The sequence below is a fragment of the Pinus tabuliformis genome, chromosome 4_2 (assembly GCF_031772625.1).
Source record: "Pinus tabuliformis cultivar Carrire ecotype Pingquan chromosome 4_2, CPIR1, whole genome shotgun sequence".
Classification (NCBI taxonomy): Eukaryota; Viridiplantae; Streptophyta; class Pinopsida; order Pinales; family Pinaceae; genus Pinus; species Pinus tabuliformis.
The window spans coordinates 949807919-949823100 of record NC_142304.1 but is presented as its reverse complement, the minus strand read 5'-3'; positions in this window follow the sequence as shown (position 1 = coordinate 949823100).

Here is a 15182-nt window from a genome sequence, read left to right as displayed (position 1 = left end):
ATACTTAGCCATGGATATTCACCCCTACTTTACCATGGATATTTTTAATTTATAAATAGGATTTTTTATGATAACATGGGTTGATAACATCGCTTATCAATACCACATGCACCAAAAAACATACTGTATTGCTTAAGATACTTGTTCATATTACATTTTTTTAATTAATCAATTTAATTAAAACGGAAAAATGGGCATAATTACTTTCGAGATTAACTTTGAACCTTCAATTTCTGAATTCTACTAAGAATACTCTTGAACATCAAATGGAGGTTAAATTACTATCATGCACCTAATAATTATTGATAAGTAAATTAAAATTCTAGAAGCCCTATTCCAAAATAGACACTCCTATATGCGTAATCAATTAGGCTTCCAAATATTGGCTTTAATATATAGAAATTTCTTATGAATATGTGAAATTTGAGTTGTCCTAACATTGCGATGTCAAGTTATAAGAAAAAACACCCAAAAATTAATCTACAATTCAGAAATCTTTTACAAGAATTTTGGTACATACTTTTTCTACATAGAGGTAATTGTTCCAATAAAAATTACTTAGAAAATTTGCATGCAACTCAACAAACATAGGCATGATGTTTATGAATAGCAACATAAAAGACAAATCTGAACTTGAAATCTACAAATTATGAACATCCAACTCATAAACATAACTCATAATTTTTGGAAACTTTGTACCTAGAAAAACCCTAGAGTGAAAACTAGTGCAAGAGGGAGATTTTATTATTTTTGAGCTATCATAAAACCTTTTAAAACAATGAAATTCAATAGAATTTAAAAACAACTTATCTCAACCACTTAGAAACCCCTTTTCTCAAAACTTATGCCATAAATGCTTCTCAAATTCTATCCCAAAATCTTCGCATAGTTATGTAAAACAATAGAACTTGCTACAACATTGAATGTTCTAGCTCATACTTGAATTTCATGCCCAAAAAATAGCTAAAATCTACCTCAAAATGTGTGCCAATCCAACTTAGAAATTTTCCTCGGTTTATTGCATGAACAAAAAATAAAATGGACTATATAACTTCCAATAAATTCACTATTGAATTCAATATAATGCTGTTGTAGGTTACTCTCAAGTAACTGTCCTTTCCTTGACTTAAATGACACTTCTTCTACTTGGAAATTAGTGTTTAGTTTCCTTGGAATGTGTGCCTCTTGTTGTCTTCACCTCACCCTCAACTCAGCATTTCCTATTTTCCTCTTATGTCTCTCACACAATTGAAGAATGATCTCTCCTTGGTATTCATCCCGCTTTAGAATCCAAATGGGTGTTTCTTTGCACTTAAATCTAACCTCCAAGATCAATGGTTGAGATTTGAGCTTAGCCTAGAATGATCTAAGCACTGTGTTTTAATCTTTCCTTGACTTCATTTAAAGTGAATTTTATCTCATAAATTTTTATCTCAAAAACTTAATTTGTTTCCAAAATCACTATAGGATAGTCTCCGACATGCTTGTCAGGCGGAAAGAGTCGATTGTGCAGACACAACCAACCTCCCTAGGAGCCTAAGACTCTCTAGTGACAAACAAGACAAACAAGATCTATCCTTCTCTAAACATGCATTATGATATGAGATATCAAGTGTTTTGTTCTTTCCTTTGTCCAAACGCTGTTGTAGAAGTCCAAGCTTTGTTGATCTGGATGAGCTCCTCCTTTTCTCCAAAACCTGTAATCACCAACAGTCAAACAATTAAATAGCACCTGATTATAACATAAAACAAAGCATATTCAACATGTAGACCAAGGAGCACATGAAATAACTCATAAACAACAAGTTATTGAGAAGAATGGACTCATTTGCATTAATAGGTAACAAAAAGAACAAATACAGCCTGAGCCTTGGTGTTGTGCAAGTCCTTCCCAGGGTCCGTCAAGAGTTCTCCTTTACTTTGACAAAGCACACCCACTTCCAAATAGAACAAGCAAAGATGGAAATCTCTCCTCACAAGCTTCTAAATGGGAGTCCTAATTCCTACAGCATTTACCCTTAGAAAATGTATAGCTTCAACCTCTCCTCCTTCTGGCCCAATGCCTGTATTTATAGTGCTCAAGAGGAGGTTAATCAGGTCCACCATCAATGGGATAATCCCCTCTTTGGGTGGGATAGCTCCCTTATTGATGGGATAAGTTCCTCTTTGATAGGAGTGCATGAACCATCTGGAGGCGCCCAATACACGTCGAACAACCTTCTAGAATGCTCTAGAAATGACCACAAGTAACTTTTTAAAGATGAAACTTGCGCATTCTAACCTTTACAGGGGGACGCACCTGTCCCTTTACATACAGAGCGTCTTTGGACGCAGCTTTTGTGAACATTGGGAGCGTCCCCGCAGGTAAGGTTGAGAGAACCTGCGTCCCCAGAGATAAATACATTTATACAAGAATTTCTCTCTTTTTTGGAGTTTTGACATGGAGAGCAGAGGCATAAGACTTGCCTAAGAGGGTAGCATGACTGTTGATTGAGTCATACTAACTGTAAATAGTCATGGTGACATTTTTTAGTGTAACAGATTGCCCCCTAAAGTGCGAAGCCTGGAATAGATTAGGGTTTGTAATATCTAGGAAGGGTGAAGTGCTTTATCATTTCAAGGATTATCCCATGGAGAGCCTGGTCAGAACCTACAATTTTCAACACAAAATACATGTATAAGATTATATCATCACTGAGGTAGGCATTCCCATAGTCAGATTACAACTTTAACTAACAGACTAACTACTCTGATACAAGAATGATCTTGCAGTACATCACAATCATAGACTTTTGTAGACACAGTATGGACGCAGCCATCTGTTTATGATTAGTCTACTTAGATAATGAATACAATACTCCTCGCAGCCTGGATGGTGGAAACTAGATCCAGGGTCTTCATTTCTACTTCCCGAATTGGTACGATTCTAGCCATGCGAATAAATGAGTTGATGTCGAACATGGTAGAAACCACTTGATTACCAGTCGATGATGTAAACTGTTAACAAGCGTGAGAGAGACCACCAGTAATGTCAATGGTTCTCAAAGTACCCAGTACAATCCATGAGATGTGAATGAATGAGTTGATGTCGAACATTTCACGGAATCCTTCGATCGAAAGTCAATGATGCAAACTAACGTCAAAGGCGAGAAACCTGCCATTGATGCATGTAGACTTCAAGGTACTGACGATTTCTAAGTCATCTCTCTAGATAATGTGCTGATGTCGATAGAAAGCGACTCGTTGCAGGCAAGCCCGCAACACGAAATCATTGTTCAAGTTGAAGAAATGTTGCTGTAAGGACTGACTCAGGGATGGTCAAATGGATGATAAGTATTTTGCAGATGAAAGTTTTGTTTGCAGACCTCTTGAACACATAACGACACGACAGATGGCTTGGTGACGAATAACTCAAAGTTAATCCCTGGAACCCGGCTGAAGACTTTCAAAGTGGTTTGATCAACTGTGAGGTAAAAGATTTCCCAACCCAGGTGAATGAAAAGTGTCGTGTTCAAGAGTGGTAATAAAGTTTCTTTTGAGACAAAAGGTAACAAACAGGTTCATTCTTCTCTCTTTTCCCCCACCATTTCTGGCAAGTACCTCTTTATTTTTAACAAGCTTGAGGAGGATAACATATGCTTGATTATAAGCTCATCCTTCGGATGAGTCCAACCTAGTTTTGATTCGAACCCTAGGAAGGAGTGGTTCGTTCTTGTTTGTAATTGAACAGGTCCTTTACTGTGAAATGTTTAACGAGCCCAGTATAGGAGAAACTCGGTGTTTTTCAATTTTAGAGAGTCTGAAAAACTTAAGAAGACTCCAAGTTGAACTTTTTCGTAGATTTGTGTCCCTCAAGCCCGAAAAAGTATAAAATAATACCTGGGGGAACCGCTTGATCTTGCGACCAAGGAGTACTTTCATAATTAGTGCCACTGACCTGAAAAGTAAAAAGCGATCAAGGACACGTCGTTTTATTTCCGTATCGAGTTTGAAACGACAAAAACCCGGCAATCTTTTCCTGATTTTACGGTCAGAAAAGAGCTATAAGGGGACCGTCTTTTAATTCCGTTTTAACGAGTGTAAAAGAAACGCTCGGCAATCTTTTCATATTTTAGGAGTCAGAAAAGGGCTTAAAAGATGACTCTGATATTTTGGTTCGTGAAAAATGACAATTTTCCTTCTAAATCCCTTTGTCCTGCACAAAAACAACACATTACTCATACCTGTTTAAGATAGGCAAAAATACATCGAAAAACATCTTTTCATGGTGAAAAATGAACAAATTCATCCAAAAAACCTATAAAAAGACTTTTTACCATGTCATTTTTACCATTTTACTGTTGAGGTTGAACAAAGGGCTTTTGGGCAAGAAACTTCCCGTGGTTGCTGCGGAAAATCCGACCGTCAGAATCGAACGCCGTCTCTTCCAGGTATTTTACAACATCCTACTCTTCATTTCTATCCGATTAAAATTGTTTTTTAGGTTTTAGTTTTGTTTTTTGGGAGGGTTTAGGTTTCAAAATGCGCTCCTCGGTGGACGCAGGTGCCCTTCGGGTGACCTGCGTCCCCCGACTTTTTCCTATACAGGAAAATGGTCGGGGGACGCAGCCCACCTTCAGGCCAGCTGCGTCCCGACGCCCTGTGTTCCAAACGCGGGGTGCGTCCTCCGTGGAACGCGGAATTTGAAACCCCAATCCTCACAAATAACCATTCAAAATTCCCCAAATTAATTCTAATCATTATTTCTTGGTGTGTAGGGCACTCACCATGTTGGATTGGAGAGAAAGAGAGCACGAAGAGGTTGATGAAGCTGCAATAGAACACCAACCTTCCCTGGATGCCCTAAAAGCATGCGGGTTATACAAATACTGGGCCATACCGGCATGAGGGCTCAGGTAAGATTCTTAGAATGGCTGGTTGAGAGATGGAACGTTCAAGAGCAATGCTTTTACATAGGAGGGCACCAGCTCGAGATAGAGCCCTCGAATGTATACTTTCTCACTGGCTTGCCCAACAGAGGCGAGCAACTCAATCTAGCCGCGACTAGGCCGGGTGACCAATCCCTTGTTAGTCTCCGGGAAGATTGGTGCACACCTGGTGCACACCATTCGAAAGGCATGGAGATCAAACACATCTCTCTGCGTGAACTCAAAGTTATAGCGTTCACGGTTACCAGAATTTGCGGCGCAGCCGCTTTACACATTGCTTCTGGGTCCCAAATGCGGATGGCAATTGACTGTTACCAAGGCACCATTTTCAACTGGTGTGATGCTGTGTCGGCTAATGTGAAGAGCCAACTGACTAAGGCAAAGAACGGACGACTGAAAACTTTTGGATATGGGCCTTTAGTCGTGAGCTTTGCCTTAGAGAGAGTTCCGATGCTGATCCCTCAGCAACTCACTGTTGATATCTTGGGTCCTCGGGAGCCAAAGCTGGTACGATGGGTTGCGGTGATGGCCCGGCATCCTGACGAGGGCGCGGCAGTTGTTCGATTTTCTGATAGTTACTTTCACTGGTTGGAGGACCAGGTTTTCTCGATCCAGGACTTTCCGTATGCCGGAGTAGATTTTCGAGGTGATCCGGACATGGTTCTTCCACAGGGAGAACAATGGGATGACAGAGGTACTTTATTTTTCACAAGTTTTTAAATTATGTATTTTTTGTTTTTATATATATCGTCTCAAAACTGACAGTAAAAATTTTCAAAATGCAGATGTTGGTCCACAGCGCCCAGCCAACCTCCGGCCTTTTGAGAGGAGACACCCAGCTGCACCGGTACCGGCCCCACAGGACGCGGCTGCAGAAGTACTAGCTGAGTTGGAGCATGATCTAGAGCGTCTGACGGCAGATATGCCTGAGACTACTATGGATGACATTCCTATCAGGCTTCAGCGCTTTGTAGTCGCAGTCCCTGGACCGTTTAGGAGATTTTTGCGTAAGGTAGCCCGTGCAGTGGTGTCGTATAGGGAGCACCACCAGTGATTGACTAGTCACTTTTGTAGACACATGTGACATTTTTGACTTTTTGTACTTATCATTTTTGCCGATCATAAGGTGTTTTTCAACCTATGATCGAAGACGATGTATATTTTTTGACACACTCCTATCTATATATATATCACTATTACCGGCTTATCTTGTTTAACATATGTGATGAAATGTTTTTAAATTTACTTGCATGATTATCGTAAATGTCTGTCCAACATTCGAGAAGCAATTGCATCTGCTAATGTATTTAAAGACCTTGGAATATGCTGATATTCAATGTAATCAAATTCACGTTCCAAGAGACGCACTCTCAAAAACAACCTTAATAACACAGGATTTCTAATGGCATAAACTCTATTAAGCTGTAATACAACAAGTTCAGAATCTAACCTCACTATCAAACGTCGAATTCCAAATGAAATAGATTCGGATAATAATTCAACCACTGCACTGTATTCTGCAATGTTGTTCGTTGTTTGACCGAGGCTTACCCCATGCATAGAAACTAACTCGTCAGAGGGCGAATAGATAACCCAAGCTGCGGAAGAGATATTCCGTGTACTACGACAAGCACCATCAGCAAATCCAATGTATGTTTGGAGAGGCGTCGACATCTGCAATATCAAGAGTAAAACCAAGATAAGCCAGAATAACGACGAAAAACACACTCTCTAAGCTAAGCACACTGACTAAACTAACAAACACGCTAGCTAGAAAGAAAATCTAACCTATCTAAAAATTTCTCCATACCCACCATTTAAGCATAATACCTCTTTAGGTAAAGTCCATTTCTGGGTTTACCCAAAGAGTCCCCATCAAAATCAACCAGCTCATAAGCCCCTTTTGCTAGCTTTCGCTTTACAATGTAGGGTCCATGCCACATAGGAACGAATTTTCCAGCACCTAGCTTATCGTTAGCTTGATCATATAATAGCACTAGGTCTCCCTCCGAAAAACTTCGAGGGGTTACATTTCTATCATACTGAGCTTTCATTCGTTTCGCGTGAGTCTCGATTGCCAATGTAGCGTCACGTCGAGTCTCATCTAATTTAGCTAAGTACAATAAACGTTTCTCCTCTTCGGAAGTAGCTGGAAGTAATTCGACAGCCATTTGAAGTGATGGGATTTCGCATTCAATGGGTAACACAGCTTCCAAGCCATAAACTAGCTGGAAAGGAGTGAACCCTGTTGAATTTTTCACTGAGGTTCGGTATGCCCATAGCGCTGAAAATAACATGTTGTGCCAATTCGACCGATGAATACCAATGGTTCGTCGGATCATGATAACCAGAACTTTGTTGATAGACTCAACCAAACCGTTGGCTTGCGGATAATAAGGAGTAGAGCTATCGTGGCGCAAACCAAGCTGGCTTGTAAGCTCAGTCATCATGATGTTTCGAAAATGGCTCCCATGGTCAGTAATGATTGCTTGTGGGACACCAAACCTAGTTATGATATGATTGAATACGAAAACTGCAGCTGTTTTGCCGCTTGCGTCGAATGTAGGCATCGCCTCGGCCCATTTAGTAAAATAATCAACCGCGAGGATGATATACGCATGCCCCCCGGCCGAGTGAGGGTTACAAGTAATAAAGTCGATACCCCATTTGGCGAATGGACCAACGGCAATTATAGGGTGGAGAGGAGCAGGTGGAGCGCGCATCTTGCGATCAAACACTTGACAGTTGTGGCACTTCCTGACTGCAATGATACAATCTTTAAACATAGACGGCCAGAAATAGCCAGCGCGCAACACCTTCTGAGCTGTGGCATACCCAGACATATGACCGCCACATGCTCCAGAGTGACAATCATTCAAAACCTTCTCAGCCTCTTCGTGAGTTAAACAACGTCGAAAAACTAAGTCTGCCCCCCGGCGATAAAGTGTATCTCCAATAATTTTGTATTGCTGGGATTGAAACCGAATTTTTCGACGTTCCGCTTTGGAAGCTTCAGGCCGAAAGGTTTGGGTTTGGAGATAGATGATTATATCCCCGTACCACGGATCTAAAGTACTGATAAGAAACAAAGATTCGTCCGCAATGGACTCCTCTGCCACAGTCTCTGTGTCAGCACTCGGGAAATCACACATCAATTCCGCAAAAACTAAGGATTTCTTAGACTTGGACTTCTCGAACTCCAAGTCGAACTCTTGCAGGATAACAATCCATTTAGAGTACTTGCCCCCTAGCAGTTGTTTTGTCAAAATATAAATCATAGGGTTGCAATCCGAAATAACTGTAGTTTTACGGAGAAGAATGTAGTGACGAAAACGCTGGACAGCTTGAACGGCTGCCAGGGCCAATTTCTCCACATGCGAATATTTTAACTCAGTGGGATTTAAGGTCCTACTAAGATAATATATCACATGTTCCGCTCCGAATTCATCTTCTTGAACTAACACCATTCCAATGGTGGAATGCGAAGCTGCGAGGTATAAGAAGTAGTCCTGGTTGTAGTTGGGAGGATGCAACAACGGTGCATGGGTCAACGCGTGTTTAAGTGCATCAAAAGATTGTTGGGCAATCTCGTCCCAAAAGAATTGTGCGTTCTGTTTCAACAACCGTGTAAAACCTTTAGTGACCTCGGCGTAGTTTGGGATGAATCGGCGTAAAAAGTTCGCTTTCCCTTGCAAACTTTGGAGTTGGCGCAAACTCGAAGGAGGAGGCAATTTGATGATAGCCTCGACTTTCGAGGGATCGACGCGAATGCCGGCTTTTGAAACAACAAATCCCAGCAATCGACCTGTTTCTATACAGAAAACACACTTGTGGGGATTCAACCGAATTCGATAATGCCTACACCTCATAAAGATTGCTCGTAGGTGGACAAGGTGATCAGCTCGATGTAAAGAATGAGCAGGCAAATCATCGAGATACGGTTGCACAATGTGCTTGATGTCATGAAATGCATAAGACATCGCCCGTTGAAAAGTGGCCCCGGCATTCTTAAGCCCAAAAGGTAATTTGCAATAAGCAAATGTCCCCCATGGACAAATGAATGCCGTTTTTGGTTGGTCGGCAGGTAGAATATTGATTTGATTATAGCCCGAAAAACCATCCATGAAGGAAAACATTTCACTTCCGGCACAATCATCAATAATTTGATCGATATAAGGCGTAGGATAGTTGTCTTTTGGACAAGCTCGATTTATATCCCTATAGTCGATACAGATTCTTATTGTTCCTTGTTTCTTGTTGACCGGAACAATATTCGATACCCAATCCGTTAACGGGATCGGATAAATGAAACCTGCTTTCAACAGCTTTTCGACTTCTGCTTTAATCGCAGCCGCTTTTCGAGGGTGAATCTGACGCAACCGTTGCCGGACGGGTTTAGCATCCGGGTAGGTCTTTATTTCATGAACAACAATGGCAGGATCGATTCCCGGCATTTCCTCGTAAGACCAGGCAAACACATCGCGGAATTCTTGGAATAGGGCCTTGTAAGTTTGGATTTCTTCTTCTGTACATGCGGCACCTATATGAATGTTTCCTCAATTCCGGGCTTCACTGAAATATCAATGGGAATAGTACGAGAAATATTCCCTAAATTCAACTCTGAATCAGAATGTTTCGTTGGATCCTGAGCGTCTTTGACATATTCAGCGGTAAAGATAGATGAAAAATCATTTTCAAATGCATCATCCTTAGGTAAAAACGAAGATCTGTGATGGAGATCCTCCCATGGTAGATCGTCTACACTTAGGATTTCGCGAAGTTGTTCGTCAGATGACACGACTTCGGGAAACGCTATCCGTTCTAAGGGTGAGGTGAAAAGTGATTCTTCACTGACCACATTCATTTGGTCGACTCGGTTGAATGAAAGTCGGTAAAAGACATGAGAGCTTCATAAGCAATTTCATATGGACTCAAAGGCATAGCATCACCGAATGAGTCTATCTCAGAGTCAGATGGGACAACCAAGGATCATCATAAATAATGTTTTCTGATGTAATCATATGAATTGTTGCAAACGAAGGATCTACGCTGAGTGGAGGGAGAGGAAAAGTTCCCAGTAAACCGGAATCCTTAACTAAACCTACACCAACGTCCCTATAAGGGATTGTCGTCTTACCGACATGCTGGATACTCTCTGAAGAGGCTGGGTCGGATGAAAAGTATGTCAGCTGATCAATAGTCACGATCTTACCGTTATGTGGAAACTTAATTACTCTGAAGACCGATGAAACGACCGCTGTCATAGCATATGACCAACTTCGACCCAAAAGAAGGTTGTAGTCTAGAGGGGCATCAACCACTTCCACATCCAGACTAACGGTTTTACCTTCTACCCCTATAGGCAATTCTTGTAGAATACCAAACGGACGGAACCCACGGCCATCAAAGGCCTTAAGGATGGTGGGGGATTGGTTCAACGAAGGAGAACCAAGCGATCTCCAACATTGAATCGACATAATACACGTAGAAGCTCCCTCATCAATCACAGTCCGATGAATAGGCCTGTTTTTGACTATCACTGGAATTTGGAAAGCCATTTGATGGGGGAGACGCGGTGTACTATTTTCTAGATCGAAGATCATTAGATTCGGATCCTGAACATCAACAGCTCCGATAGCCGACAAAAGCAATTTTCGTTGTGCTGGGCATGATTGCAGCACTTCTAACGCCGACATTGCTGAGGGTGAAACAGCTAAGTCCTCAACAATGTTGTAATTCTGGGCTGCTCTCGCATGTGGATTGAAAGCAGACCTTCGAAGTACACCCTTGGCGGGCGGTTTAATTACTAAGTCTGGGTTAGGTTTTTCGATCTGTAGTGGATCGGAACCAGGAGCTGAGGTTGATGGGTTAGAGTGAGAAGATTCTGCTTCCTTACCATCAACAGGATTCTTACTACCATAATCTTGCGATCGAGTCGCAATCCTCACATGAGACATCATCAAAATGGGTTCTTCACTGGCATTCGAAGAAGAACCTATCATCTTATTCTCCTGCTCCGGAAATGGATTTTTTAACACAGCAGGAGTGGGAGAACCTTTGACTATTTTCACAACCTCGGCCCGATGAGGGCAATCTCTCGTAAAATGATCCTCTTCACAAATAAGACAAGGATATCGAGGTTTGCGCTTTTCGTCATTGGTTTCCGACTTTTCTGTTTTCTCCTTCGGAGCCTTGTCTGCTTTAGCCTTCTTCTTTCCTTTCTTCTTTCCACCGTTTTTTGATTTGGCCGTAGATGACTCTACAGCGTGAATATCGGCGGTAAGTTCAGGAGAAGACTCTCCTGTCGGAGAATCAGGCAAAGTGATAATTGGAGTAGTTGAAGCCTTGGAAGACTTCTTCTTGCTCTTTGTATTCACGATACCAATCATACCATCAGCGGCATGAGATCCCGAAGGAGCAGCAGCGATTTGATTCGACTTTGGAAGATCCGGAATCTTCTCGTGTAACGTACCCGACTGAGTGTAAACTAAGTCAAGGTATTGTGCCTGAGCAATGACTTGCTCCTCAGTAACTACTCCGGCCTTAGCTACATCTTCAGTAATCTTCGGTAATAATGATTTGACAAACCATTCAGCTAAGATTTGGTCCGGGATAAAAACTTTCACTAGCCTTCTTCGACGTCTCCACTCATGAATGTGATCAGAAATATACGTGGACGTCGATTGTTTTAGTGAAGTTAATAACTCCGTGCCGTTATCGTATCTGACCGGCAACTGAAAGTGAGTTAAGAACGAGGTAGCTAACTGGCTAAAGTTGTAAAAAGAGGCCCGTGGTAACTCAATGTACCACTTGGCCGCGAGACCAATGAGTGTACGCTGGAAAAGACGTAAGCGGATCGAATCATCCGAGATAGAATTTGAAGCACACCAGAGGTGGTAAGTCATCACGTGATTGGACGGATCCTCTCCAGACTTACCTTCGAACTTGGGTATATCACTGGGCAACTTATTTGGCATTGGCGGCCAGAACTGAAGATATTGAATTGGATCGTTCGTTAGGCGCGTCAAGTCTGGTAAATCCAAAGTTGCGATAAACGGTAACTGCCGGTTAGGATCTCTAAAACTCTGGGTCACAATACCAGCCCCAGGAGGAGGATATCCAGGATAACTAGGAACAGGAGTCGCATTTGGGATATTATATCCTCCTGGAAAACCAGGATTAACCGGACCGTACTGGGGTTGTTGAGGTTGTTGATAAGTGTACCCAGGATACGGTTGATACTGGTAAACCGGTTGTTGGACAGCTTGCCCAGGTTGGTACTGTCCCTGGTACGGAGGTTGAACAAATTGAGGTTGAGTAGTGACAACCGTACTTATACCAGGCTGACCTACAGGCATCTGGACCGTGGTTTGAATCGTAGATCCAGACAACGGTAAAGATGTCTGAGGAGTGGTTACAGGGACAGTAGAAACTGGAGCCGTCGATACTCCAGAAGTAAGTATGGTAGATGTAGCGGTAGTTGCAGCAGCCGTTTGAGATGGAGTACTAGGTGCAATTGGCGGCTGAGTAACTACCGAAGTTACAGAAGTTTGAACATTTGACTGGACAGGTTGCGGTTGCTGGGTTGGACCAGAAACTACGGGTTGTCCAGCTTGAGGAACCATCTGTATACTTGGCTGCAACACCTGTTGACCCTGTGATGGATCCCACACTAACATTCCAGGGTATTGACCCGTAACAGGTTGAGGATACTGAGATCCATAACCGGATTGAGGATAGGATTGATAATTGTAAGGTGCAGTTCCCGTACTTGGAACATATGACTGACCTTGAGGCGGTTGATAACCTTGGTATTGACCTTGAGGTTGATAACCTTGAGGTAAATACTGATACTGGGGTTGACCTTGACCTTGAGGTTGGTACCCTTGAGGTTGATAACCTTGGGGTTGATACCCTTGAGGTTGCCATCCTTGAGGTTGCCATCCTTGAGGTTGATATTGATACTGAGGTTGACCCTGGGGTACATATTGAGGCTGGGGTTGACCTTGAGGCATGTATTGCACCATAGGTACATACTGACTTTGAGGTTGCCCCCCAGACACGATTTGTGTACCTTGAGGTTGCCCCCCAGGCGTTAACTGCGGTTGCCCCCCAGGCGGTAATTGGCCACCTTGAGGTTGGGAAACGGGAACTGAACCTGACATCATGTAAATGTCTCCTACACCCAATGGTACATTACCACTGTTTCCAACTAATAACCCATGATCAACGGGTTGAGGAGATGCCCCGCAAAGGTACCAGAAAGAGATTGATACCCAGTGGGAACAGAAGGACCGCCGTGTAAGAAAGATTCAGGACTTTGAGTAAACACGGACGACTGACCAGACATATTTACAGGAGTATAAATACCTCCAGGTGGAAAAGGAGTACGAGGTGTAGAAAAACCTACCCCTGAGTTGTCTAAATAATTGGTTAACGAAAGGTACCAAGTAGTACTTCTAGGAGGACTGTAAAAGATGGATTCACGCTCCCTTAGATCAATAGTAAGTTGACCTTCAAGGTTAGAGACACCTATTTCTTCCTCTGGAGCAAGTTCTTCTATAGCAATCAAACCAGTAGGAAGATTTTCGGTGATAATTCTTTCTATTCTCGGTGAATCTGGAACACTAGAAGTTGGAGTAACAGGTTCAGATATTTCAGGTTCTTCGCCTGTATCACTAGCAGACGAAAAACTACCAACAAGCTCAGAAACTGTAACAGCTTCGGGATTATAACCTGTCTCTAAACTTTGGTAATCTGGATGGACTACCAAGGAAGATTCTCCTTCTTCAGGTGAACCTACTCTACTGCCACTAGGAGGAGTTACAAGGACCTTTAACCCTTCGTACTGACCCGGAATGTCTTCAGGAGATTCACCCCGCGATTTACGGGTTTTCTTAACAAATCTATTCCGGTAACAATCTCAGGAGACTTGCCCCGAAGTCTACGGGACTGTCTCGGTAATTCCGCCACAGCTAAAAACTTTTAACTACTACACACGAAAACAAAATAAAATTTCAAATCAAACCACCTAAAGTCTCTAAAGAACCAAACAAATTTGAATCACACGCCTAAAGAATCTAGGGCGTCAAACCAAACACAAACAGTAGTCTTCCGGACCAAAAGCGCTAGTTGGTGATGAAGCCCAACCTCGCTGGATTCAGTACAGAAATGGCGGGTGGAACAGTTACCCCGGCAACCTGCTTAATGAATAGACTGGACCAAGTTCCTCCACTTTAACCGTCTCGAGTGAAGTGAACCCCCCAGAAAATCCAAGTGAGTATAACCGACGTCTGCTCCAGGTACAGTGGGACCTTCCCTCCACCGTCACCTCGGTAGAATCCTAAAGATAATGGCCACTAAGGTTACCAACCGCAACAAATGCACCTGGGGGAACAGTCTAAACTCCGACAGCACGCAAGGGCAGAGTAGCAAGCTCAATCCCCTTGCCGGCTCCTTGACAATAATCCAAGGTTTACCGACAAGTGACCCCTGGCTCCTCGACAATGGTTAATCCGAGGTTTACCGTTTGTAATACGTGCGTGTCTGGCGTCGTTCCCAACGAGGGGGGAATGATCCCCTCACTGGTTCGGACACGAGCTCGTGCTTCTCCTTTAAGAGGAGCTTTCCCAGAGTACAAATGAGACAATTGGATTTAATCTATCACAAGATAAGCTACTTGTTTGGTTTTGTTGTCTTGGAGAGTTAATTACTCACCTACTCCAAGACACTAGCCTGATCTAAATTGGTGCTTCAGAGCCCTAGTAAATAAAAGTTACTATTTCGATTTTACTTTAAGCGTTACTTTTATGGTTGTTCTTTAAAGTCACAAGGTAGTGGAAGTGAAACCAATGGTGTGTAGACTCGACTCCAACCACTACAAAGATGCACCTAAGATGATTTACGCTACTTTTCTTTTTCAATGAAATTCTTAACTAAGAGAGTTGAGAGAATGCAAATTTTAGAGAAAACAACTTCCTTAGAAAAGACAATCAAAGAAACAATTCTCTTTTTCTTTTCAAGCACACAAACATGACCACTCTTTACTTGCACGAAAAACTCTTTTTCTTTCAAAACTTTCAAAGCTACTTGAAAAAAAACTTTTCAAAGGAGATATTTTTGTATTTTCTCTTTTAATAAAGCATATAAACCTATCTTAACACAAAACAATCTCAAAAGATACAAAAACTATGAAAACTTGACTCACAAGCAAATCAAAAGATAAATTACTCTAAACAAACCTAACAAGGCAAA